This window comes from Dipodomys merriami, unplaced genomic scaffold, assembly GCF_024711535.1.
Source record: "Dipodomys merriami isolate MVZ:Mamm:240054 unplaced genomic scaffold, mDipMer1.0.p SCAF_2690, whole genome shotgun sequence".
NCBI classification, from domain to species: Eukaryota; Metazoa; Chordata; class Mammalia; order Rodentia; family Heteromyidae; genus Dipodomys; species Dipodomys merriami.
The window spans coordinates 1-27853 of NW_027204149.1; the positions used below are offsets into that span (position 1 = coordinate 1).

A 27853-nucleotide genomic window follows, 5' to 3' on the forward strand; every position below is an offset into this window, starting at 1 on the left:
AAAACGAGGACATAGTTATTCCTACCTCAATTTTTCTGAAAAGCTGCAATGTCATCATTTGATTCAAATTTCCATTCTTTGCATACATAGTGTCATTAAATGCAGTAAATTCAAACATGAGCCAGGTGCTGGTGGCTCACGCCAGTAATCCTAGCTACTCTGGAGGTTGAGACCAGAGGATTGTGGTTCAAAGCCAGACTAGTCAGGAAAGTCCATGAAACTTTTCTCTTCAATTAACCACCAGAAACCCGGAAGTGGTTCTGTAGCTACAGTGGTAGAGTGCTCAACTTGAGCTGAAGAGCTGAGGGACAGTGCCCAGGAGCAGAATTCAAGCCCCACGACAAACAAAACAAGTGCAAATATGACTTTCAGTTTCCCCAAAAGGAACTACGAAGTCAATATTAATCTTCCTATGCATAAAAAATAATTCCAAAATGATTCAGTGCACCTACTTTAGTTGAGTTATTTAAGTTATGGCTTCTTTGATGGATATATTCTTTTATTTTAAAAATTACTAAATATTAGCTTTATAAATAAACTTCTTCTAATACTTCTTGTTTCAAAAGAGAAGTCCATACAGTTGATGTCACTTGGTTTTCTCAGTTCAAAGCCAACCCAGGCAGGGGAGTCTGTCACATTGTTATCTCTAATTAAACACCAAAAAAGCCAGACGTGGGGTTTTAGCTCAAGTAGTAGTATACTAGATTTGAGGGCAGGTAGACAAGAAAGACAACTGTTCAGGGACAGGGTCCAGCCTCTGAGTTCCAGCCCCATATCCAGAAAAAACTGAACAAATGAAGAAGCAAACAAAAAACCCACATATTTCTTTGGGACCATCCTTACAGCACTGGTTTGAGAAGAGGCTCCTTTTGCTTATCATATTCACTGGAACCTGCTTTTTGGAATCCTCATTGCTATGGTGAACTCAGGACCAGATTAAAGGAATGGATAACTGACTTTTGCAACAAGAGAATCATCTCAGGAGTTAAATACCCATGCATAAGACATTTTAAAACCTCATGTCTTTGTTTCTTTGAAGTAGAATACTTTAAAACAAAGTTATTTTCTTTTTCTATGCTGGCCTTCAAATGGCAGATTGTTTCCTTTTGTAATACTCTCAATTTTAGAAGTTTACAGAAAAGTTTTATATGAGTAAAGAACAAAATGGAACAAGTCAGGGACAGATTTTCCTTCAAGCCTTGGATTATTTTCTTGTACAGTAAAAAGGACAGCACAAATTAACTTGAACTTGGTCATTGCCCTATGTTCAATTCCTCTCTTGGAATCAGTATCCACTTCCCATAACAGTTCCTTCCACTTACTTCCAGGAACAATCTATGGTGCTACTCCCGATAAAATGAATGTTTTCTGGCTTCATTGAAATAGCACAAGTACATCTTTGGACATGAGGTAACACGTGTTTCAGAGACAACTTAGTAATGAGAAAATATGGAATTGTCATGGTTTATAAAACATTATCCATGTACATATGGCCATATAAGATGATGTTAAGTAAAATGAACCTCAAGATAGGAACACAACTTGTTTTTTTCTTTTTTGTTATTGTTTTTAATGTACTAAATGTACTATGTGATTTTTTGTTTCTCTTCTATTTTCTTCCTCCATGGTGTAACCCCTGTTTTCACTGTATTTGATGTCGTTAATCTGCACCTTACATATACATTTTTCTAATGTGGGGAGGGGAAGGGAAAAAAAAACGCTGAAACAAGGAAACAGTATGACCCATTGTAACAACAAGATGAACAAGACACTATGTTGAAAACGAACTTTAAAACTTGGGGATGGGAGGGGGAGTTTGGATGGTGGAGAGAAAAAAAGATGACGGGGAAAAACAAAGAGGATGTAACAATGCTCATTAGATAATGCACTTATTAACTTACTTATGTAACTCTAACCCCTCTGTACATCATTTTCAAAATAAAAAACATGACAGAAATTATCCTGGAGTACATTAAGTTGAAATTTCCTATGCTCTGTAAATTAAGACCAATTTTAAGTGGGAAGAAGATTCTCAGAAACATTTTTTAGTAAGTGTGTGTGTTCATTAGTTCCCTAGTGTACGTAAGTTAACAGTAGGAGATACAATGAGAATAATAGGAGAAAGACAAGTTCTGTGTTTAAATATAATGGTCCAATACACTATAGAAGACTCTGCAAAACACAACTTTGAAACAATAAAGCCAAAACCAGTATTTAGATCTATGGGAGTGATATAGAGAAAGCATTACTATTAATGAAACATGAAGGATAAGGCCACTCTCTTTCATCTACTAACTCTAAATCATGGTAGCTAATCATGCAAATTTGTAAAAAGTAGAATGGAAAAATAATTCTGGTTCCAAGTAAGTCAGATATAAGAGCATGGACTTAATTGGAAAAAAAGGCCATGTTGATAAAGCAGGAATTATATTAGCAATGAACTGGTGGCTAAGATCACATTTCTTTTTCCATTTTTCTTTCTTTTTTTTTTTTTTTTGGATGGTTGTGGGCTTGAAGTCTGGGCCTCCACTCTTCAGTCCAAAGCTAGTGTTCTACCTCTTGAGACACAGTGCTACTTCCAGTTTTCTGCTGGGTAATTGGAGATAAGGGCCTCAGAAACTTTCCTACGCATGCTGGATTTGAACTGCAATCCTCAGATCTCAGCCTCGTGAGTAGCTAGCATTATACGCATGAGCCACCAGCATCCCTCTTAACATCACATTTCTAACAGTGTATACTCAGTATATGTAATGTGTATGTTTCTCTATCTTTATATGAACTCGAGTTAAAAATCTGGGCTACAGCTTTTGCACTCACAAAAATGTTTCTAGTTTAAAAGTTGATACTCCAGGAAAAATAGAACCTAAGAATGTAAAGGAGTCTGGGAAGTTCAGCTTGCATCAAGCCTGGGAGAACAGTCTTTGAGACACTATTTATAATTACCAGCCAAAAGCTGCACTGGAAGAATGGCTCATGTGATGGAATACTAGTTATAAGCAAGAATGCTGAATAAGAGCTTGAGGTTATCATATATATATATATATATATATATATATATATATATATATATATATATATATATACAAACATGCACATACACACAAAGGCACTTATATGTGCAAACACACATATGAAACAACTCTCAGAATGTGCAGAAATGTTAGAAAATAATAAAAAAAAATATGTCCTAAGACTAGAATCAAGTGATAATTTTTTAATTTTAGAAAGTCCTCAAGTGAAATTTCCCCCCAAAACGCTTGAGAATATTACATAGTTAGGGACCAGAGATAGTAAGAAAGTCAAGTAATCGTTATTGAAGGGGTTGGATCCATGGAGGAATGAATCAGAGACCCCTGCAGGTGCATCTGAAAACGTTCATATCCTGTGTCAAATGTTAGAAAATAGTACATAAACATTCTGAGCCATCAGTCTTTTGAAAAATATTATCGGAGAAGTTCAGAAATGCTAGTCTATATCAAGATTAAATAAACCAACAAAGTATGGTAGGACAATGAGATACAAGCCTGGAATTCTAGCACTCAGACTAAAACAGGAGATCAGAGAGTGGAATTACATAGTGGTACCTTCCCTGGACTAGGTAATATAATTTTGTCTCAATAAAACAAAACCAGAAAGGAATAAAAAAAACAAGAAAGGAATATACAGTTGCAAGTTTTGGCTAATTTTGTCATTATGTTTTAAGAAGTCAAGTTTCCTATTGAAATGCAACTCATATGTAATCCTCAGTTGTGTTTTAAATGCTGTCATCATTACAGAACATTCCTAGATGCTAAAGAGCTCAAGATTCCCAAACAAAAAATTGAAAAAGTAAGCATCATTCTGTTGGATTCCAAAGAAATGATGGATTACCAAAGCTTAAGCCTAGGGAAATAGCGAAGTTCATCTAATGTAGGACTTTGTAGACCTGTCTAAATTAGAATTTAGATTTAAAATAAATATTTTTGTTTGTAATTTTTGTTTGTAATTTCATATTCTATTTCATATTGTATTTCATATTCTATAGGATAGAAGATTTAATTCACAAATTCACAAATGATTCTGGCATTCTATTTGCCTAAAATATTCTGTCAAGTGAGGTATAATTAGAACTTAGTTAATAGATAATTGAAACAGTTCCTGTGTAACATGATAATGTGAATAATCTAGAAAAAGTTGCCAACAAATTTATAACATTAATTTATAAATTTAGAAAAAGAGGAATTTTGTGAGACTTTGGTACACCATGGTATGTATAGAGTAATTGTGTGACATCCTTTTTCTTCTACCTATATATAACACAGGAAGAAATTTCCTTAATTACATACCTCTGTATATGATGAGAAAAATGCTAGGTTTGGGGTTTGTTTTTATTTTTGTTTTTTTGTTTGCTTTATCCTTGGGCTTAAATTCTGGGCTTGGGTACTGTCCCTGAGCCTGTTTTTGCTCAAGGCTACTGCTCTTCAATTGAACAACAGTACCACTTGTGTCTGGCTTTTCGTGAGCAGTTTATTGGAGATAAGAATCTAAGGAACCTTCCTGCCTGTGTGGGCTTTGAACCATAAGCTTCAGATCTTCATATTCAGGTATTCAGATCTCCTGAATATCTGTGATAGATAAAAATATAGCTATAAATAATATTTGCAAGTGTTTTGATCTCAAGAATACCACTGGGGGGAAAATGATGCAGCAAAGTTTAGTGTAATGTTCTTTCCCCAATAGGAAGAGCATCACATTAGCAGAAGTGTAGTATTTTTTCACAAGAATGATAAGCTAGTCCTGATGTGAATTTAGGGAATTTTAAGGTCCACCTTACAAGTTGGAAACTGTTGGGCTAGGATGAATTTACAGCATAAAAACTTAGGATTGATGGTCATAGAAATAATAGCTTACTCTGATGAACATATGTTTACACTTGAGGAATTTATTATAGATACTTCATAGTTTTATCTTCTACCAGAATGTGGCTATTTTTTCTGTTGACTTTTAAATATGTACCCCCCCCACTGGAAACTGCATCAGTTGCAGAATAAAATGCAAACAGGTACTGTTTTGAATGTCTCTGGTTCGGCATGTTCAGAATTTGAAAATGAGTAGTTAGTAGTTACAGGAATGTTGAAAAATACATATATTCTGTCCTCTTAACAATTAGTCAGTTTTAAAAGTTAGGAGTTTCCATAGAATTGAACTGTTTTCTGTTTTAGTATGACAATACTAAAATAATGTGTTTTTTCCAAAATAATGGCAAGTATATTCTGAAAAATTTGTATAGTTTGATAACATTCAAGTTGATGACCATCTGATAAAGAAAGGGGTAATTAATACAAATTAGAAAACAAATAGCGTTCATTTTTTAAAAAGGTAATCCACATAGAATATTTACTATACCAATATAGTGAAATTATATTTTATGTGGCTTATTTTTTAATTTAATTTTATTGTCAAAGTGATATATAGAAGTGGTTGCAGTAATTGTAAGGTAGTAAATATATAGCATGTTGAACTTTTTACCTCCTCCCTCATTTTTCTCATACTTTTCCTTCACCCTAATACCCCTTACAAGTTGTAATGTAAATTTCCAACAAGTCTTGTGCGTATTGCTATTGCACTGGTTTGTCTTTTTTTTTTTTTTTGGTCCAGTCGTGGGGCCTGAACTCTGGGCCTGGGCACTGTCCCTCAGCTCTTCAGCTCAAGGCTAGCGCTCTACCACTTGAGCCACAGCACCACTTCTGGCTTTTTTCTTTTTGCTTATGTGGTGCTGAGGAATCGAACTCAGGGCCTCATGCATGCAAGGCAAGCACTCTACCACTGAGCCACCTTCCCAGCCCTGCACTGGTTTGTCTTTTGCCCTTTGTCTCGCCATTTTGTTGTTCCTCTTCTCTTGCCAAATTAAGATATATGTATATACAATACACAGGATCCCAAAATCAAATATAGCAGGGGATAAACCATAGGGGTAAACACAAAGAAAAAGAAATTACATTGTACATCAAAAACAACAACCTCAAAGAAAAACCTCTGTTTCCATATCTAGGAGTTTATTTTGCTCAGCATTATCTTATATGGTCATATATACATAACTATTGAGACATTCGGCTCATCTGCTAGGACTATCCTAGACATTTCCTACTTATTACAAATGAGAGAAACCATGGAATCTCTTTGTGTCTTGCTTATTTTACTTAGTAGGATATTTCCAAGTCTTTCCATTTCCGTATGACTTAGAAGCATAGAATTCCACCGTGTGTGTGTGTGTGTGTGTGTGTGTGTATACCACATTTTGTCAATTCGTTCATCAACTGAGTGGCATATTGGTTTAAAACATGATTGCATGTAAGTATCACTTTGGGTCATTCAAAAATGACAGATGCCACTTCCCCAGACATTCTAAAATCATGATTTCTATGTCAGGATTTTATGGTGGCAGGTGTTGAGATATCTGAATTAGTCTATCTATATCTTGCACTGAATTAGGCAGGAAGATATCCAATATCATATAGGATAAAAATGGTAGTGATAAAATATTCCCTTGAGAAAGACATAGGAGGTTGCCAGAAGTATGAAGTAGTTGAGATAATTTTGAAGAATTTAGAAATGCAAGCTCAGGTATGTCTCTTTAAATAATAATTATGTAAGTGGAAGGGCAAAAGAAGGGGAAGAGAAGAAAATAACTGACAGCAGATCATTGTCCCAAATTAGAGTATAAAAGACATAATCTATAACTTCCAAGTTAAAAAGAGACCAATATAATACGTCGCACTTAATTTAGGTACATGCAAAATGTTTACTTGGCTTTTTCCTACTCTAATGCTCCTAAATAAATGAAGACATAAGAAAAGGTATGTGATTGCCATTATTTCAACCTGAACACTAACTGTGATGAGCCCTCTTTTTCTCACTTTGCACTTGGAAAATAGTACCTAAGTTGATGATGTTGTGGCTGATTAGAGGTAGACTAAGGAGCTTCTAATTGTACAATTATCCCAGAATAGTTTAAAGTAGTTTTTTCTCCCAAGATATCCAACTACATTTTCTGAAGTTGTGCTTTGAACACACCCTCACACATGAGCAGATTATTTGAAATTATACTTCAGCATTTCCTTGGCACATTCTACTTTGTGCCTTTGTCTTTTTTTGCACATTCCTTTTGAGTTCATGGTTGCTCTATTTCCATTTCATCTGTAAAAACTGCTAAGAACATTGTTCAACTACCACTTCTTGTTTGCACATGCCCAGTCTATGTATGAAGGTACTTTGTACATGCTGAGGAGAATAGTTCCACATTATAACCTTATGCTCACATTAGAGGGCGTAGAATTTAAAGCATTTTGAGACAAACAGTGATATTAGAATTGAAAGGCTACTTAGGGACATTTTCTTGGAGCTATTAGTTTACCCAGGAGAAATATAAATATCCACAAAACCTGGAGCTTATTAGTAAGTATCCGAATTAACACTAGATCTTAGATGCTGTGTTAATACAAGTCACCATTGTATTATTGTTACATCAGAATCCTTCCCTATTGCAAATATGGATGAGAAAATGAAAGAAAGGCATTACAAAATGTCTTATCTTTTTAGGCATTTAATCCTAGTGGCGAGGGTAATGTCTGAACTCTCCCATTCAATAAACATTTAAAGTTTATAAGAGTACTTCCTACATATAAGAAGTTGTGGCATGTTGATTGACAGGGTTATTTCAGCATGGAGATATCCCTAACAAGAACTAGATTTAAATAGAATATATGTCAGTTATGATGTGTCAATCAGGCATTTTCTATTCTAAAGAAGAATCAATTCAAGGACTGTTCAGTAACATCAGTAACATCAGTGTTACTTGTCCTACATTTATAATGAATAGGCTGATAAAATATCCAAACATATCTGAAGATATTTCAATAAAATCCCAAACTGAATGGATACATGGCTCACTCATTGAAACTGTAGACAAATTAGTCTTATCTGTGCTGTAGATCAATCTATAATCACCTGGCTAAACAAACTCTTCAAAAATATTCACAGAATTCCTCTAAGTAAAGATCATGACAGTTATATCTGTATAATTCTTCTAAGGTCAGGATAAAAGAATTTGTTCTCAATATTTTAAATCAACAGGATCTGTTGAATTCATGGATCCAGAATTTTATGGCTTCACATTCATATCTCAAAATTTTATTAATATGACTTTCACCAAAACACTGTTCTTATTGAACTTGTCTATGTCCTTTTAGTTTTCAAATCCAAATAGCATATTTCCTTCAGTATCTTCCTGACAATTTGTTCCCTCATTTACCTCTCCAAATCTGTTTTTGGTCGTGGATATTTTAATGATGTCTAAAAAGACTTATCTATGCATCTGTTTAACATAAATTTTAGAACTATCAGAGAGTTTTTTCCTCTAAATCCATCATTTCCACCTGTAATCCTTATCACCAAGAATATTACTAACATGGTTGCCAGCCAGAGACGTGGGAGCACTTTAGATTTCTTCTTACCCTTCTTACTTCCGTCTGTTAGATAAGATGAATGATCAAGATTTTCTGTTTCTGTCACTAATATAATTTCTATGTACTCCTTTTTATGCAACTGAAACTGGCCTGTTTCAAATACTCATCATTGGTCACTTTGTCCTAAAACAACTGCTTACATAGTATGCTTTTTCCCCATAGACTTTTCATATTGTTCTTCTCCATCACCAAATTACTGCTCCATGTAAGCACACAGAGTGAATATCTCAGACACAAATTCTAGTATCATTAATTACTCACTACATTGACTGTTGGCATTACACTTCTCATCTGTAAATGGATATAGTCTACCAGAAATATTGAAGAATGAATTTGTTGAATTCTAGAGCAAGAAAAAAGAAAAGTGAAGAGTCCTTACATTTTCCACCTTACCTTACAAATAAGAAAAGAGTCAAATTCAGTTTGTTGGTTTAAAATCACAATTTTTTTCATGCAGAAATAAAAATAAGTCATCATCAGGCTACACTGTGGTCATCATCCTCACCAAAATTATTATTAGCATCATAAGTGCTAATTATTGAAAGCCTGGTATGTGTCTATGACGTTGCTATTATTTGTCTTTTGATTAATAATTTTAATGTTACCACTGTGCATGCATCCATATTAAAATTTTGAACAAATAAAGAAACTAAAAAAACTAAACTATATCAGGTAGCTTGACTATGTGCTTTTAACAAATTATGGAATAGATTTTTGAAGCATTACAAATTCCTAACCAGTATGAATTAACTTCCTCTCTCTCCGTCACTACACACAAATATTTAAGAGTTTGAACAGAACTTTTTTCAAGTGATATACTCTAAATGTTACTACAATATCATGTGTATATCTAAAATTTCCTTTAAAGTAATAAAGTCTACTTTCAAATCAAGTATTAGTTATTTTATTCTCAGGAACTTTTAGATAAAGACTGTATATCTTTGAAATGAAAAAGGTCAAAATAATAGCATAAAAATTTTAGAGGGAGTCTGTCTTCAGAAATACATATACATATATATCTATATATATGTTATGTGCAGAAAGATATAGAGTTTTAGAGATTATTTGTCATCAGAAATATGTACATATATTTAAATTTCTGTGTAGAATGATGTACATTATAGTGAAAGATACATCTTAAAACATAATTAAAATTAAAAAAATACATCAAACCAAGTGCCAGTGACACGCTTATAATTCGAGCTATTCTGGGTGCTGAGATCGTAGAATTGTGTTTGAAACTAGCCCAGACAGAAAAGTACTTGTTAGAGTCTTATCCCCAATTAATCACTAAAAACAGGAATTAGCTCTGTGCTTCCAGTTGTGGAGTGCTGTCCTTGAGCATAAAAACATTGGGGACAATGCCAAAGTCTTGCAAACAACAACAACAACAAAATGTATCACATTAATTTCACAAAAGCAAATTTTAACTGTTGTGAACATTTCTTAGAAACATGAATACATGCCCCTGGAAAATGTTAAGTAAAAGTATAGAATATTTACGTCTATGTTAAAGACAAGACTATTTAGATTGTTTAAGATATTTAGGTAATGATTAGGAATTAAGAATAATGATAGTTAGGTAATAGATTGGGATTGGACTTTAATTCTAGTTTACAGTAGTAATAAAATGATATTTGTAATGATTATATAAAATTATTCTTGCTTGGTATATGAATTATAATAAGTGATAAACATTTTAAAATGATTTCCAATGCAAAGGATTATCAATTCTTTTGTACTTTCAAAACAATTAAGAAATGTATTCCAAGGCTAGTTTGCTCTAAGACTATATTTGTTTTCTAAAATTAATTTAGGAATGAGTTAAGATTTAGATAACGATGCACAGCAGAAGAGAGTGAGAGGGGATAGAATGATGGACCACATAGGAGCTGTATGTCATTTGTACTGTGTTTCAACAAACAGAAACACTTCAGAGAAGAGAAACAGGAATATAAGGTGTCCTGAATCAAGTTTCATTTTAATCCACCTAATAGTTTGACTGAGAATCAGAGAACATGGGAAAAATAGAAAATAAAGCATTGTGTAAACCTGTTACAATGTAAAGAAATTGTAATAGGAAGATGATATTTTCCAAAGAAATAAAAGAAAGGACAGGTAAACTCTAAAGGGAAAAAGAATGAAGAGAGAAAAGAAGCAAAATAAACCTTTATCAATAACAAACACAGGAGTTTGGAAGTGCAAAGCCAGTAGAAATATTGTAAATAACAATAAAATAACAATAAAAATTGCTAATGTGGATAGAAGATGGATCATATTTTATCATATATGATTTTGAAGTAATAGGAAATGAAAATTTAAAAGTCATAATTTAAAACACTATAGCCCAATGGTAAAACATTGCCATAGCATGTGTGAAGCAATGGTGTGATCGCCCAAACATTACAAAGTACACCCAAAGCACACACACACAAAAACCCACATTAACACACACACACACACAACATACACACATTTGGAATATTGATATTATCATATTAAACAGAGATAATTATCACAAATAGTAAAAATATGTTAATATGAAATCATATTATTGCTCATACTATTTAAAAGTTTACTAGAAATAAAATACTCACAATATACTTAGATTCTTATAGATCAACTAAATTGAAAATTAAGAAATAGAAGACACGAGAACCTTTGCAAACAAGTTTTAAATAATAAACATTTTGAAACATGTATACTTTTATTTTGACAAAAGATTGATGTTACTGGTATTTTAACTCAAGATTTAGAATATGATAACCAGATGCTCTATATCTCGCTAGAGATGGCTATATTTCTAATCATTTCACTCTGGATACTTTTATAATAAAGGTCTCATCATTTCAAAGCCTCTCCCGAATCACAAACCCTGCTTATATTTCCCACCATAGCTAGAAAATGGAAGCCACAAATCACCATTCCCTGCTCAAACATTTTTTTAATTCAAGTACAAATATTTCCAAAAAGTGACCAGGTAATGAAGCCTTCTTAATAAAGTATGTGCTTCTTGGAAACACAGTAAGGACAAATATGTTTAGAACTATAAGAAATTAAAATTATTTAAATTCACCAACCATATAAAAATTAAGAAAATAATTTTTAAATATTCATGTTAAATATTTTAAAAGCAAAATATATGTGTCTAAATAATTTACATTGTAAAACTCATGCAAAATTAAATTAATCCTTCGACTCTGAAAAAAGAATTACTCTAAAGAAACAAAAGAAAATAATTAAGTTCAAAATTTGAAATTTAGAAAATGAAATGAATTGCATTCTTTAGTTGACTGAAGAAACTGTAAACCCTCTGTATATCAATTTTATAATAAAAAATGCATGACCAAAGAAAGCAAAAGTACCCATTGATCAATAGCACCAGCTAAAGTATCAGTATTTCTTTTTTTGAGTGTACAAGAAAATCGATGGAGGGGATAACAATGTTCCTTCCATTAAAAAATGTACTCATTACCTTACTTATGTTACTGTAACCACTTTGTACATTATCTTTACAATAAAATTAAATTGAAATTAAAAATAAACTAAATAATATACCAATTAAGAATTCTTAGAAGCCATTGGTTAAAAACTTTGTAAAAAACTGTCTTAGGAACCCAAGAAATATACTTTGATGATACTATTTAAATACTCAAACTTCAGCAGAGAAGCAAAAAGTTTATAAATGTTACAAGTAAAGTAATAAATCAGAATATATTACTATTAATAAAAATCATAAGATGAATTTATAGTGGTAGTCAAATATGTAACAAATGAGACGAATTGCCATTCGTTTGCACTTAATAAGTGAGAAAGAACTTTCTAGGTCTTTTAAAATATATATTAAGATAATGAAGAAACTATTCTGTCACATCATATGATAATCAGATAAAGATGATATTAAAACAAAGAACAGATTGTACTAAGTTGTGGGATGTTAATGTATTTACCTATTTTGGTTGTGGGTAACTGTGGGGATTTCAACTTGGAGTATTGTTCTTGCTAGGCTGGCGTCATATCAGTGGTTAATTATAGGATAGGGGTTCCCTTTCCACAAGAACATGCACCTGATCTGTCCTTTTAGCCTTCCCATCATCAATGGCATCAGAGTTGCACACCAACTTGTCTAGCTGCCTACCTTGGCTGGCCTGGATTCTGCAGTCCTTCCAATCTTTGCCTCTAGATAGTGCAGGATCGTGGAAATGATCCAGTTCACCCAGCTATAGAGTGAGAAGGAAGTCCACTAAACTTTTGGCTTGGGTTCTGTACTCAAGCCTCCTAAGTAGTTAAGAGTAAAGATGGGAGCCCCTGGTGCCAAGCAGTAGCAGTATTTTTAAAAAACTTGACATATATATGAGTTAGGCTTGTGATTACCTCAGGAAAAGAATAAAAGAGCAGTGAAGCATAAAGGACAGTCAGAACTTTAACTAGCTACTCAGAGGCTGAATCAGCTTAGCTAGCTACTCAGGAGGCTGAGATCTGAAGACCACTGTTCAAAGCCAGTCCAATCACGAAAATACATGTGATTATTTCCAAAAAATCAGAAGTGCAGCAGTGGCTCGAGTGGTAGACTACTATCCTTGGGCACAGAAGCTTAGGGATAGTGCCCAGGCACTAACAAGCTTCAGGAATGATGAATACATGCATGAGCTCCTGCAAATGTGCATGTGCATACACACGTGTGCATGAACACACAAACACACCAATGAGTATTTCAATGCTACCTTCTTTAATTTTTTTTTACCTTGTTGTACCCTATTGCCATGTATTGGTTCACAAATTAACAAAATCAGCTAAGCAGCTATTTACATATAACTGATCATGTTTCTCTAAAGTCTATTCTCTTTTTGCAAGCCTGCTTTTATATGACCCAAAAGTAAATTATTCAGGAGGGCAATTCATCTCCCTCAACTCTGTAGTATTAGATGATTGTTTAGGTTCTTCCTAGCTATATGATTTTGTGAAATCCTGCATCAAACAAAGTATTTCTTTCACGAGAAGGGAAGCCTTTGTCAAACAATTAATAATAGGATTTTCTCCTCCTGGCAAGCATGTATAGTTTTATTATCTTCATATATTTCATGATCTGTCTGTGTATGCCAAAGACTGCTGTGAAAATAAAAAGACCATTCTCAGCACTTAGCATTCGTATAACATTCATATGTATGAAGGTATTTAAATATTACGGAAATTGCTTTGGAATAAATAATGTTCACCTTGACTATGTTGAGAAAGAAGAATTGGTTTCTCAGCACTTAGGTAAGAACGTGAGTGAAAGAAACAAAAGGAAAGTTTGGAACAACTCAACACATACATTCAAATGAAACAAAACAACCCAAGAAAACACAAATTAATTCAGTACTTAAAAACCTGCAGGAAATCCTCCTGAGTAACCAGGATTCCAGGCATAAGCTGTCTATTTTTTAAATAGTTTAGTAAATCATGTAGTTACAGAAGTTATAAATTATCATTACAACCTGTGTAATAGATGTGTGTATGTATATATCAATGCATACAGACAGAAATATTTTATCGAATCTTTGTATCTACAGTAGATTTATGAAATATCAACCTTCGTTGTAAAATAAAATGGAAACAAAAGTTATTAAGGAGCAAAACAAAGGGAATTCTCACAAGTTTCTTGTTGAATGGAATATGAATTGCGAGAATCAGTTTGGGAAAACCATCTTAATTTAACATAATGGATAATGGGTATTAATTCCAATCTATCTATTTGCCCATATTGTGCATCCTCACACATGAGTATCAAAATCAAACCACAATTTTTGCTTTTGTATTTAACGCACCTGTTATAATTTAGGGGATTGATGAAGTACTCAAATAAAGATTAAAACAATAGTAAGTGAGGCGATGAGTTAGAGCTGAAAATGTTTTTAAATATTATAATAGCTAATTAAATTGAAATTTTCTTACTTTTACTCTATTGTCATGTCTCTCATTCCCACATTAGAAAAGTATATAGAAGGTTCTCAGTAAATTATGTGTATAATCATGAAAAAAAATGTATTGAAAGAATATGGGCCCAGTGTGGTTTTAGCTTATTGAGACCTGTAGGGGGTAGTGTGTTTTTGAGGCCTTGCAAAACGTTGTGATGGAGATGAAAGGAGGGATGTGCTTATTCTTGAAAATTGTCTAGAGGATTGCTCCCAGAAAGATAGTGACGAATAATTCCAAAAGATACAGCAAAATCACTTCCACAACCATGTTCACTGCTGCACTATTTACCATAGCCATGTTATGAAAACAGCCCAGATGTCTTATGGTAGAAGGATGGTTGGAGAAAGTGGGGCACATATACACAATTGGATTGCACCCATCCATTATGAAGACTGTTACATAATTTGCAAAGAAATAGATAGATCTAAAAATATGTTAAGTAAACTAAGTCAGAGCCAGACACACAAAGGACCCATGTTCTGTCGCGTATTTGGAACATAGGACTTTATGCAAGTTTACACAACAGTATTCACCAAAGCATGCTCTTTGCAGACGAGTATTTAAAAGGTGTAATTTCTTATAAAATTGAACTTTTATTCCAACAAAATGAATACCAAGAAACTATCATTTGGAAGATATGAGCGGAAGTCAAAGGGAAGGAATAAAGAGAGTTATGGATGAAGAGAGGGAAGGTATAATATTCAATGCAGAAACTAGAAGAAATGAAAGTGGGGTGAGGTTTGGAAGGGTATTGGAAAGTTACATAAAGATCCATTGTACTTATAAACTGATTTGTTGAATGGAAATTCCTTCATACAACTATCTAATAAAAATATAATTAAAAACAATGGAGACGGGGCTGGGAAGGTGGCTCAGTGGTAGAGAACTTGCCTTGCAGGCCTGAGGCCCTGGGTTCGATTCCTCAGCACCACATAAGCAAAAATAAAAAGCTGGAAGTGGCGCTGTGTTTCAAGTGGTAGAGAGCTAGCCTTGAGCTGAACAGCTGAGGGACATCACCCAGGCCCAGTGTTCAGGCCTCACGACCGGACCCCCCCCAAAAAAAAAAAACAATGGAGACATCTGAACCTTAAACTGTGTTCTCTTCAATCATGAGTCAAAATAATAGTTTCCTTCTCAGAAATTTTCTTTGCAGTTATTTTCCTCAAAATGACAGAAAAGTGACCAACAAAATGAATGTCAATACATCACATTGCATATCCTAAAGAGAAACAATATAAAAATCACAGTAAAAATGTTAGAATTCATCACATGATAAAATAACAGGTAGAAAGGATCAAATGCTGATTGTTTTTCCAAGTACGTTACCTATGGTATCTAATTTAATCCTCACAATAATCCCATAAAGTAGAACTACTTCTATTTCTAATTCTCAGATGATGATATTGAAGTCTTCAGAGTTGGAATTACTAGTACAACATTTCACAAATGGTAAATCTTAGCCTGCGGCCCATTCCCACCGTACCAAATAACTTCATTCTATTTTGTGACTAAAATACCAGCACTTAGTCCACTAATTCTAGGAAAATTTCCCAGAATTATTGTCCACACTCTAATAATATTTCACTTTATCTTTGTTAGAAAATAGGAAACTAAGCGGGATGTCGGTGGCTACACCTGTAATCGTAGCTACTCAGGAGGCTGAGATCTGAGGAATGCGGTTCAAAGCCAGCCCAGTCAGGAAAGTCCGAGAGATTCTTATCTATAATAAACCGCTAATAAACCAGAAGTGGCACTGTAGCTCAAGCGGTACAGTGCTTGACTTGAGTGGAAGAGTGCAGGGACAGTACCCAAGCCCAGAGTTCAAGTGCCAAGACCAACTAAAAAAAAAAAAAAAAGGAAATAGGTAACTGCAATATGAAAACTCCAAGTTCATAATCAATTTATACCTCCCTGGTGAAAGGAACTGCTAAACTATAACATTCTTGATTTCTAGCTCAAAATTGTAGAAATTATATTCTATCCCATGACAACACTGCATCGCAGTCATACTGAAAGAATAATCTCCCCAATTCCTGATGGAAACAGATTGCAGGTCTTATAGACCAATCATTTCCACATTGTAGCTCACATAAGTTGTTTACCATTAGAGGTATTTTGATTGCTTTTTATACCCAACATTTTGAGAGAAATGTATTACTTTAAAATGTTATTAAAGCAAGACTGATATAAAACTCACCTTTGACCCCAGATAAATATTTACCTTTCATATACCCAAAAATGCAGTCTTACCTATCATTAATGTTAGGAACGAGAGGTTAAAAATTATGGACACCAAGACCTAAGCATGAATTAAAGACTCTCCAACTTGTGAATACAATTGGTTTAAAAAGACATCAATACTACTGCATGTTTTTCAAAATTTCTTGTGATATTGAAGATTCAATGATAAAATATTAACACTTGAAAATAACTCATTTTCTTGGGAGTAGAACAGAAAACACAAGATTAATCCATCATTTTCAAATACCTTTATTTTTCTACAAATTCACTCTTATAATTATCAAGATTATAAAACTAACTGAAGTACAGAGCCACAAAGGAAATAATTTAACTGCATCATCTACATTCAAAAAACTGTTACTGGGGCTGGGAAGGTGGCTCAGTGGTAGAGTGCTTGCCTTGCATGCATGAGGCCCTGGGTTCAATTCCTCAGCACCACATAAGCAAAAAGGAAAAAGCCGGAAGTGGCGCTGTGGCTCAAGCGGTAGAGCACTAGCCTTGAGCTGAAGAGCTGAGGGACAGTGCCCAGGCCCAGAGTTCAAGGACCCACGACTGGACCCCAAAAAAAGAAAAAAAAACTGTTACTAGAAAACAAAGTTATTCTAATAATTAGCTTACCAAATTCACTTATATCCTTTTATTCTATTTCATAATATTTCATAATATTCTATTGCATAAAAAGCCTATATACCCACTTACATCTTCAGATCTTAATATTTATTTCAGAAATGTCTATAGCTCTATAGTCAATGAACTGAAATAATACTAAAAATATTCAAAGGCTTTTCAGAAATTGCAAGACGCTCTCGGGGTTGTTATTTATATTGGAAAAGATATTTGAAAAGCCTTGTTTGTTAAAGTTGTGATAGTTACTTTCACAAAAGAGCCATTAGTGAGGATCCCATTGCATGTACAAAAGAACTTCAAATGCATCCACAATCTGGAGGTGACACATGCTTTTTGTTTGTTTGTTTTGAAAGGTATATCTAGCAAGCATATCCACAATACTGGTTTTCAGTCAATATGATGGGATATTCAAACCTAATAAATACAGGGTTGATTATCTTAGTGAGAATAGATATGATGTTACAAAGAAAGTTATTTTCAACAGAAATCCAGAAAGAGTTTATTCACCTTGTGTTTCACAGGAATAACCAGAGAGTAATACCTGTTTGGTCAAGTCAGTCAAACTCACTCCATGAGTATATCTTAAAATCATAACCAATTTAAGAGGTCAAATACATATTTTGTACTGACAGTCATCTTACAACAATAACTTACTACCTAATTATATCTGTATCTTCTTACCTAACATATAATAAGAGCTGAAAGTGGTCTCTTTTATCTAACTTAATGTTGTATATGCTTTGATTATGATGATGTTATTATTTGACAAATAAAATGTACAGAAGGGTGGCTCCACAGAAATGACATGACAGAACACTGATAAATAAAAACATTGCAACACAGTTAGCTCTTTTGAGCCTCACCTTGTCCACATTGGCAAGCAACATTGCAAGAGCACACACACACATATAAACATACACACATGTGTGCATATGTACACACATATACTTGCATGCTAAATTCAGGGTTTAGTACAAAAAAGTACAAATAAAATTTTAGTGATTAAGACAAATGTTAATTTGCCTTATTACAAAATAATACACAATAGAGTCACCATGGGTGTTACATTTTACTTGCCTCACCACATGTGACCACTTAATTTATTTTAATTAATTAATTAATTCATTTGTTTGGTGTTAATACTAGGCTTGAACTCATGGCCTGGCTCTGTCCCAGGATTTGTTGTTTTTTTGTTGTAGTTTTCTCAAGCCTAGAATTTTACTGCTTGTCCCACAGCTCCATTTCTAGCTTTTGCTGGTTACTTTCAAATCAGAATTTAATGGACTTTTTTTTGCTTGGTTTGGTTTCAAACCACAATCCTCAGATTTCATCTTTCTGATTAGCTAGGATAAACACATGAGCCACAAGTGTGGCTTCTAGTTTTTCCTCTATAGCTATCTAATACACATATTAGATAGTAATTTAAAACTTAGAGTATAGAAGCAAGTTGTACAGTGATGATATTGTCTTGTCAGAAATTTAAGCTAGCAAATTTCTTCTTAAAACCATAAACAAAAATACCATGGTATAATATAAGAGAACTCACTATTGAACATATGAGCTTTAAGAGCTTTCTAATAGATCCATTATTTGTTACCCAACATTAGAAAAAACTATATAATGCAGTAGTAAAATAGAAGTCCTTTGTAGGAATACTTAATTACCTTGTTTTTAAAGATACTTGTTTTCATCCAAAAAAGTAGGCCTCTCTATTGTCTTCATGTGATTTTGATGATTGAAGGTGCTTAATGAGAAGTCAAAGTGTATTACTAATCCTTTGCTATCAATTAAATCTCACCTTTTCTTCTTGGAACTTATAATTATTAAAGAAATAGTTCAGAATCAGCAAGCAATAGTTCAGATTCACACTTCCAGTGCAAGTGGATCACCAGTAATTAATCCTTGATACCATTTTCCACAAAGTTTTGTCACAGATACAATCGGTCTGCCTTCTCTAGCTGTTTTCCTAACCTGAACCTATTCCTTCACTCTACAGGAAAAGTGTGATTCAACTGATTTCAGTCAGATCTGTTACTAGAATTATCAAGGATTTAGATTTTTGTCTGTAATTTGGTCAAAGCTATGTCTCTTTATGTAGGCTAATAAAAATGTATTTACTAATTTCAAGTAAATTCATAAATTCCATTTCCACCTCTTTTAAAAAATAAAATTGTTTGCTCTATAAATTGATCAGAGGCATGGATTTTGTGGCTAGCTAGGTCATTGTACATCTGTCTCTCTCTTCCTCTCTCCCTTTCATGGTTCTCATAGATAATGTGACTGCTCCATAATTATCCTAATTTATTTTGCTTTTATATTTTTGGTTGCATCATTTCACTTTCTGCTCTGCCATTTCCCAAATCATTTACTTAGAAGGCATTATTTCATATTTTCTCATTCCTATAATAAGCTGCACATGAAGACACCACTGGTCCCATTTTCAGTCTGTACCTTTGAATATGGAGGAAAACCTTTCCTTTGCTCTCTATGAATTCCCTACTCTCCAGTTAGAATAATTTCCAATAGTAAAATTGGAAAAAGAGAAAGAAAATCATGGTGAAATAACAGATGTAGAAAATTCACTGGATTTTTCTGACCAGTTCAACCAACGTGAACTATTAGGGAATACATGTGCACCCCATTCCCACTGGTACTCACTGTCTCTGGTTAGGCAATTCTGATGAAGACAAGGAACAAGATGAAAAAGTGAGGAATGTCATCATTTGCAAAAAAAAAATGGAGAAGTATTAAAGCAAATTTTTGTTTGGGCTGCTGAAAATAATTGGCTTACTACAGTGCAGACACTGCTTTCCTAAAAGGCCACTCATGTGAATACTAGGGATGATGATGAATATACCTCTCTTCATCGGGAAGCCTCCAGTGGGCACTTAGACATTGTCCATGAGTTGGTGGCTCAAGGCAGATATTCATGCAATTACTGTGAATGGCTAGACACCCCTGCACAGTGCTTATATATTGAATAATACCAGAGTGGCTGCTTTCTTAGTTCACATTGAGGCAGATACCAATGCCCAAACTAAAGTCCTCTTGACTCCCTTGCATCTTGCTGCTTGGAATAGAAATAGCGAAGATATGCTGGATCGCCTTCTATTGAAGCATTATATCAAACCAGGTCTGAAGAACAACTTGGAAGAAACTGCATTTAATATTGCCAAAAGGATAAATATGTATCACTACCTCTTTTAAATTGTGGAAGGCTGTAAAAATTGTTCTCCTAACTCATAATGGTTTGGTTAAGATTCTTAAATTTCAAAAATGCCAATCCATCTTTGTGTCTGTACAAAATATTTTCACAATACAAAGCAACAGCAATATCTTACTTTAAAAATTCATGGATTCCATAGTATTCTTCAAGTGAATTGCCTGACTGATGTCAAAATGTATTCAAGAGTTGTTTGTATACATCTATAATGATTTCTGCAGGGTTTGTGATTTTTAAATCAGAAATCACTTTAACTTATCTGTTGAAATGAGTAGTACAGAAACTAAAAATATTTCTGGTGCTTGTATGAAAAAAGTATATTTTAAAATACTCTGTATTTTATTTGTATAATGTCCATAATCTATTTAATTCTCTCCTAGATATAATACTTTGAATTATACATTGTTTTATAATATATAGGTTCGTTAATAAATGTGTTATTTCAGATAGCATTCCATATAGAAAAAGTTTAAGATTCCTTTTTTTTCCTAGGTCCTTATAGTATTTTATTTCTTTGGGATAAAATGACAATGTTATCCAATTTCAAATGTTTTGTAAAGATTATGCTATGTAAAGGCCATTCTAAGGTGAGGATTTAACGCACTGATGTCAAACTAACTTTCAGTTCAATGAATTACGTATATTGTTACATTTGCCTTTTTAAATTTTTTATTGTGAAAATACTGTACAGAGGGGTTACAATTACATGGGCAAGATAATGAGTACATTTCTTATCAAGCATTGTAGCCTCCTCCTGTATTTACCCTTCCCTTCCATTCCCATCCTTCACCTGCTCCCCCACTCAATCCTCCCTGCTACCCCTCCACCCGCACAAAGTTGTAAAGTTCATTTTTCGACATAACGACTTGTATTTTTGTAATCAATTTTTAATAACTGTTTTTCATTTCTTGCATCTCAAGAATGAAAAATATGGAGTATTTCACAAATTTTCATATCATCCTTGTGCAAGTGCCATGATAATCTCTATATTGTAGTAATTTGGGTAAACGTCCTGCTGAAGCATGTAGTAGCCTGTAAATTTAAGTAGTTATTGATGCAATCTTTATACAGGCATATATCCTTGGTTGACTGTTTGTAACTAGGAAACCTTATTGTTCCTAAAAATGTTATTGATCTTACTTCTCTAAAATTCTGTGTATATTGGGAAAAGCTTATATTGTTTGGTCGATTGCTCACATTTGCAATTTTTTTTGTCTATGACTATTTTAAGTCTTTTTCATTTTAAATTTGATCATACTTTGAAGCCTTTATAGCTAGGTCCAAAGATGATTGTTTTTCAAGTACTTATTTATAAACTGAGTTAGCTTTGTGGAGCTAATGGATTCAAAGTAAGTCTTGCTTAAGAGCTACTTCTAAACTTCTGCAGCTTAAAAATTCCTAAATGATGTCTTACTGGTACAAATGTCTACCTGACCCTTTACTCTTCTTCCCTGTAGCAACAGACCAACCAGAATATCTTACCCTGACAGCATAAATTTTCTTATTGGAACAAAACTAATATTAGTTAAAAGGGATCATAGAGAGATAAACAGTTAAGACAGAATCATTTAGGCTAGAAGGTATTTTATCAAAATATAATAGTTTTTTATACCTAACATTTCAATAGTAGCTAAAGCCAAGAAGGTGAAAAAAATTTTCACATGCATGATTACCAAATGTCCTGGCCTGTCTACCATCCATCCAGGCAGGAATTTACACTACTGCCTTTCTTTCATCAAATATTTTCATAGTTACAAGAGAAGTCTATATGTTTCTCCTCGATATTAGGCCTTAAATTGGTAATGTTTTAATCACAGTGTTTCCTCTTGTCTCTAGGCTGTAAATCTCCAAATGGTAAAGCTTTAGGTCCAACTCTACCAAACACTGAGGTAGAAATAATGGAATAATATTTTAAAACACAGTTGCCTTTGATACCCTAACCACAACAGAACATTGCAAAACATGTGCCTTTTTTCTTATATTTTATAGTTATATATTTTATATTTATACGTGCTGATATTTTATTTCACACAGTGAAACTTACTAGAATTAATTGATAATTTGACAAATAAATAGACATTTATTACAATAAATAGATTGGAATATAAATAATAAGGTTTAGAATGTACATTAGAATATAAAAAGTATCAATGCAATGTCTTTGGTATAAACTTGTGATATGTTCTAAGTATTCTTGGTCTCCTGAATTCACATTGTAAAAAAAAAACAATTGTTTTCCTCTAATCTATAAGGGATTTTACTCTGCTGCTCTGTTTATTGTTTTAACTCACTGGTTGCAAAATGTTTTTCTCTATATTTCTGAAGCATTTCTACTGATTGTACCCAAATTTTGCTGATATGATATCTAAAAGGTATTATTCTTCTGCAGGACCCATGGGTCCTAGGATCCCAGGTCTTAGTTATCCTCTTCATCTGATAACAAGGGGAAGATTTCTCACCTAGGCTCATGAAACATGCTAACAGAAAGTAATTGAAAATCCATCTCAATTCCTTATGACCCCGGAATTAGTGGTAAGCAATTGTGTAATGCAATGCAACTTAAAATGAAAGATGAGATCACAAAATCTGAGAGACAGTACAGCAATTCAAACTTTCAGTTTACAAATGACCAGCCCATATGAGTGACCAAGATCACAAATGTCACAAAATTATTTTTAATACCCCTCTTCTAATGATTACTCAAAGATTTCAGTCCAGGATAAGTAGGCAAAAATAAATAGTTCCTAGAACGATAGATCCATAATTGGTCTACCAAGGCTAGGAAAACTTGACTTACAGGTCAAATATAATTCACAAAAACATTAATTGAGAAGATCGTTAATGCTTCAAAATACTGGTACTTCAGTAAAACTTGTTTCTGTAGAATAAAAATGTTATCATTCTCAAACCAATGATAACCTACACTTAATCTCCTGAAAACAGATTCCTTTTCAAATAATTTTTTAAAAATCACATACACCAAAATAACATTTGACAAGTAGACAATATTGACATTACAAAGTTTTCAAGTTTAGGGTGCAAGTTACAATAGAGTTGTTTTATTTACCCAGCACTAATGCCAAACAGGTTCAACCATTCATTAAAGTGTAGAAATAGTACCACCCACCATTTGTGTTTTTCAGTAGGTGCCTTACAGAGATGTGTCAAATAGAAAAACCTCCCATAATTCAAACCCAAACACTAGCTAATAAAGTAAGTTTAATCACTTACTAAGGTACATTTTAAAAAGTCACAAATAGTTGCTTTATCATATGTTGTTTTATGTTTTACCTATCAGTCTAACATAGTAAGAAATATGACTTAAAGTCATGAATATGGGTACTCATCAGAGATGTGACAAACATAAAATCTGTCTTCTATTTCTACCATATTCCTGTATAGTAGTAAATTGTAGTCGTCTTCTTTTTCCAAAACTTATAGGTAGTAGAAAATATTATCCCATGTAAAATAAAATAATCACAAACCTTTTTTCAAAGCCATTTATAAAATTTGGTAGTTAGGAATATATTCTAAGCCATTTTTAAACTTTCTTGTTGACTAAAGATTAATCTTACAAATGGATGAGAATAAAATCATGTCTAGGTGCTTCACATCTCCAGTCTTGCAAATTGTTATTGCAGATGAATGAACTATGGAAATATAAGCTGACATCAGTTCAAGTGTACGCAGGATTGAAACTCCATGGATATTATATAAACCTTTCAAAATATTAACAGTTTAACAGAATGACTATCAGGAAGTTGAAACCAGAGGGGAATAATAGTAAAGACAGAATGAATGAAAAATGGAACAAGGGGCAAGTACAGCTAGAATACTCAATGTACACATGTGATAAAGGAAGTGATAAATCTGAAATACATCTTGGAGAAGGGGTTGGTTGAGAATGATAGAAGGAGTCACTCTGATCCAGGAGCATTGGACAATTAGATGGACATATTTATTGTAATACACTTGCACAACCTTTTGAAATTTAATTAAAAAACACAACAAAAAACAAAAACACACAAAAATCACAACCAAACAGCAATCTCTAGAGAGGATGTATATGACCTCTCAAAATTTTAAATAGTTCATGAAGGGTAGTCTTGGGACTAGTAAAACAAAGCTGTTCAAAGAGGGCAGTTTGGGGTAGCAGAGAATTTTGAACAGATTTAAGTAGATTGTCTAAGGTTGTGAATCACCTACATCTGCTGCAAATATTTTCTTCTGTGAGTTCTCTTTGTCTGCAATGGATACTCCAGTCCTCAGCCACACTTGATAGCTTGTGAAGATAGAATGGAAGAAACAAGATAAAGAATCCATTACTCCACTGGAGACAGAAGAGTCCTCTATGTTTTCTCTCATCTCTCTTCACTACTCTTTCTTCATACTTTTAAGTCAAGTGATTTTGAATTATATCTTTCATTCTTTGTTCTGGCAAAGTAATTAGCCAAACTAATTTCCTAAATATTATTTGCCATTTTTTTCTACCATGCTGTTTACTTGTCCAAGGGAGTCCATTAAGCTTCACCCTTGCATTTGGTTGCCATGAAAATCCATCTATGTTAATGAGGACAAACTCTAATGTAAAACTTTGTCTCCAAAAAATGGATCCAAGAAGCTGTGATCACAAATATTTAGCTATACTTTTTTTCTTTTACCTTGAAAGTCTTCTGTCTAAAGTTCCACAAAAATAAGTACTCCACTACTTTTTGGTTCAATCACTTCTAACCTCAAAGATATATTTTGCTAACAAGATGCTTAGAGGAAACCGAAGTATACTCCACTTTTATGTTCTCTCTTAAGACTCTCCTTAGATACCATATCAGGATCAGTGAAGTTATTCTTTGCAAAATTATTTCAATAGATTATTTTTTCTTAGTCTTGCATTTGCTCAGCAAGATGTATGGAATAGAATAGAGTTAAATCATCCATACCTTGGGTAACAGTGTCTATTACAAAGGACAATACTTCTATGTCCTAATTCTATGTCCTCCTCTTAGCTCTTCCCTGATTTCCAATTAAGCACAGCTTCTTGACTTCAAGTCCAGTGAAGCTGAAAGACTATAAGATCTCCTCCCTACCCCACCCCGCTACATCTTCATGGTTTCTCTTTTAAAACTCTTTTAAGTTGCCTCATTTGGACGTAGAATTTATTTTCCTGTCCTCATTCAAACTGTTCTACATTGTAGTGAGCCAAATAGGCTCTGTAAAATCACTTTAGGTAGCAAAAATATTAAGACAATCTATATCAAAATTTTTGGCCTCCCTCCACTGCTGAACTCAGTATGCTTAGATAGGGCTTCTAAGAACATTGTTTTCTTCCCCTTTCAATTTTCTCAATTCTTTTCTGATCCCAAACATTTTGGCTTATGTAATAAGAGAAGTCTTCACTACCTCATGTTAATAAGGATATTATTTTTTGTGAGCTACTTAGAAATGTGTAATCATTGGCGTAACCAATCAGATTTTTTTCTGTGTTTCAGTGCTTCACGTGCAAAGACATTGTGGAAAGTGTTACAAACAGAAAAGTGTGAACCCAATACCTTCTTTCATTTTGAAGGGCCCTTTCTCCCTAAGTATTTTGACCCAAATTATCTTTTTCAAAGAATAATTTGGGTAATTAAAGGTCAATTCACAAAATTTGATGTCTTAGTTTTCTTAAGAACTTTGAATTTCACACAGTGAGAGTATATTTCCTGGGTAAGGACAATTCTCAAGGGAACCTACAGGATTTACAGTAAGGTTTCTGAAGTTTGTTTAGTGTGAAAATGAGCTATCTTTACCCACATTGCTCCCTCTCAACTAGGTCTCCATAGCTTTCTTTGCATGAAAGCCTATTTTCCCAGGCAATTTTCTTAATAGGCTAATTTGTTAAAAATTTGAACAATTAAAATATACCTGTCATAATTTTTAAACTCTTTTGAAATTCCTTTATCAGAATCACGTTTTCCCCAATCCTAATTCAACCTTTTCCATCAAAAACAGTAACATGTTGTTTATATGATATAGTGTCCATGCAACTATTATTTTCCAGTGGCTTTATGTGTATATATGAACATATAAGCTGATGCTGAGCAAAATGAACTCCAAGGTATGGAAACAGAGATTTTTTTGCAGTTGTTTTTAATGTACTATGTGATTTCTATTTTCTTTGGGTTTTCCACCTATGGTTTGGCATTGGCTGTATTTGATTTTGTGCCCTGTGTATTGTGTATACATTTACCTTAATTAGGGAAGGGAAGAGAACAACAAAATGGCAAGACAAAGGACAAAGGGCAAGCCAATGCAATAACAATACTCACAAGACAATATGTTGGAAATGTATATTAAAACTTGTGAGGAGTATTGAGGTGAAAGAAAACTGTAAGAAAAATGAAAGAGGGGGTAAAAAGTTTGAAAAGTTATGTTTTCACTACCTTACAATTACTGTAACCCATTGTTCACCAATTTGACAATAAAATTAAATTAAAAAATAAGCTACATAAAAAATAATTTCACTGTATTGTTATAGTAAATATTATTTTATGTAGTAACTTTTTAAAAATCAATATTATTTGGCATCTAATTTGAATTGATTACTCCTTTTTTATCAGAGAGTCATCAACTTGAATGTTATACAATTAGACAATATTTTCACAATAAACTTGACAATATTTTGAAAAAAGGAAAAATTTTGTACTTTCTCATACTAAAACTGAATGTAGTTTAATTCTATGGAAACCCATAACTTTTAAAAGTAAATGAGTTGTTAAGAGGACAGAATATATGTGTTCCTCAAAATTCCTATGACTAATAACTACTCATTTTCAAATTCTGAACATTCCATACCTGAGCGATTCAAAACAGTACCTGTTTGCATGTTATGTAATTTTGCAATAGATGCAGTTTCCAGTGGAGTGTTACAGATTGAGAAGTCAACAGAAAAATAGCCACATTCTGGTAGAGGATAAAATTATGAAGCATCTGTAATTAATTCTTCAAGAGTAAGCAAATTTTATCAGAGAAAGCTATAATTTCTATGAACCATCAATCCAAAGATTTATGCCATAAAGTCATCCTAGTCCAATAATTTCCAACTTGTAAAGTGCACCTTAATATTCCCTTAATTCACATCATGAATAGCTTATCTCTATTGTGAAAAAAATACTACACCTCTGATAATGTGATTCTCTCCTTCTTCTGGAAAGAATACTACAATTAACTGGGTTGCATCACTTTTCCCCCAGTAAGATTCTTGAGATCAGAACACTTGCAAATGTTATTTATATTTATACTTTTTTAAACTATCACAGATATT

At 33.3% G+C, this 27853-nt stretch overlaps 1 pseudogene; it reads right to left on the reverse strand.

Annotated features, from left to right (window-relative positions):
• Nucleotides 1–21477: 21477 nt before the first annotated feature.
• On the reverse strand, nucleotides 21478–21577 carry LOC138837259 (U6 spliceosomal RNA; annotated as a pseudogene).
• Nucleotides 21578–27853: the final 6276 nt, after the last annotated feature.